This window comes from Macrobrachium nipponense, chromosome 10, assembly GCF_015104395.2.
Source record: "Macrobrachium nipponense isolate FS-2020 chromosome 10, ASM1510439v2, whole genome shotgun sequence".
Lineage (NCBI taxonomy): Eukaryota > Metazoa > Arthropoda > Malacostraca > Decapoda > Palaemonidae > Macrobrachium > Macrobrachium nipponense.
In genome coordinates, this window is record NC_087204.1 from 63,652,726 (window position 1) to 63,655,072 (window position 2,347).

Here is a 2,347-nt window from a genome sequence, read left to right on the forward strand (position 1 = left end):
ATAAAACAAACACAACACATAAAAATTTGCAATGTGTAAAAATTGAAATTGTTTCACCCAAACTATTGTAACTATTAGTTATTAGTTTAAATTTTTACCAAACCACTGTTACTATTAGTTGCAACTAATAAAAAAATATAACACTATACCTTGGTATACCAATATCTTCCTTTCTACTGCAGCTTGTTCAAAAATTCACCAATTCACAATATTTCACAAAAATAGGCGCCATTACACACTTGTACAATGTTTGTTCAGATTCCACAAAAAGCACTAAATAATACTAAATAACTCTAAGAAATCCGAAATCTAAAATTTACGAGTTATGAGTGACCATTCAGTAAGTATTAAATCGTTACATTACTTTGAAATCAAAAGTGCCGTGCGAGAGAGAGAGAGAGAGAGAGAGAGAGAGAGAGAGAGAGAGAGAGAGAGAGAGATGTCTGAACGCTTTGAGGATTTAAGCCTGAATGAAATCTTTTACAGAAAACCTACTAATATTTCTTCCTATGTACATTTCTATTCTGGACAAAACAATAAGGTTAAAAGATCAGTGTTTGCATCCATGTTTTTAAGAGCACTACGGGTGATGTAGCCCAGAATATATACATGAGGAGATAGATAAGATTCGGAATACAGGCAAGAAACTGAAATATCCAGATAATGTACTAAACAATGCATTAAAAGCGGCAAAAAAGACCATGTATCAAAATAAAAAAGAACCTTACAACAACAAAAATGTGCTTGTACTACCTTATAATAGTAATATGAAAGATATCCCACATCTGAAGAATTTTGGTGTTAATGTAGTTTTTAAAAACAATAAAACAATGAAACAGGTACTTATTAAGAACTCCCCCGACAATGCTAATGGATGTGTTTATAAAATCCCGTGTAAGTCTTGTGACAACTTTTACATTGGTCAAACGGGGAAAGCACTGGAAAAAAAGAATAGAACAACATAAACAATGCGTGAGATATGCACAGGGAAACAGTGGTATATTTGTACATGTTAGTGAGAACAATCATGTTATTAACTGGGAAGGGGCAAAAAAGCTGGTGTGTTCTAATAATGCATTGGAAAGGAATATCATTGAATCTAGTTTTATAAAAGAAAGTTACAACAATAATATGAACATCAGTCAAGGAATGTATAAACTTGATCCTTTAATATCAAAAGAAATTTGTAAACTGTTTAAGTTTTAAGGTAGGCTGTAGAGATATACGAAAAATAGGATTATTATATTTGTAAACACAGTAAAGGGGGCAGTAGTGGTAATGAGATGTTCAACCCCGCCTCCCTGACACCTGTCAGATGTGGACTTGTACCCTAAGCGGTAGTATCCCTTGAGAATTTATTGTAAATTTTAGCCAAACGATTTTTGAAAGCCACTCCTACCTTGACACCTGCCTGTGGGTGGATCTGCAGTCTCAAACGGTTGTGTGTATGTTCGTCAGTACTGTCTTTGTAGTATATATACTTGTGAATTCTAATACTATGCATCAGTCCTTTGTCAATGGCTTGAAAATAAAGCCGAAACCGGTCAGGACCTACACCCTGTCTCTTATTTTTCACCTGTGGATATGTGTGACGTATATATATATATATATATATATATATATATATATATATATATATATATATATATATATATATATATATTTCTATGAATCCCCTTACGTTTAACCAATTAAATCAGTATATATTGAAAGCACAGACTGATTCTCCATGTCTCACTCTGAAGCATCCCGTTCTACCCTTTTTGTTTCGCCTGTGCTGCCCTCTATCGCTCGTTGCAGGTAATAAAAAGGGGTGATGTAAGAAATTCTGCCTCACATTTTCCCAAAGCCCAGTTCGAGTCATGTCACACCTGATAAACTAACCCTCTGGCCGTGCAAAGCATCCACCTGGCTCCTAGACTGGACTCGCTTGCCTGTGTTCCCCCCCCCTCCCTACGTGAAAAGCCGTAGCCTTATCGACGCCTTGAAGAATTAGACTACCTTCACCTACGTCTTACGAAGATATATCTCAGGAGAAAGGTAGCATGTGAAAGTGTAGTGGCAATCCTCTTATATTTCATTTTCTTGCCTTTCCTTCTATCAATCCTTGTGCGATCCTCCACAGTGATTCTTTCATTCCCACAGCTCTGCTCCCTTGAAAGAATCTTGATTTAAGAGAGCCGTGTTTCCCTTGAATGTAATTGTGTTCATAATCCTCCCGTTCTGGTACAGTAATGTTATTGAGCAGAAATTCAGTGTTTCTTTGAACCCTGAAGAATCTTACGATATACGTTAAACTCATATCCAACAACCACCCCACCTCCCACTCCCATTTTGTCGCACACGT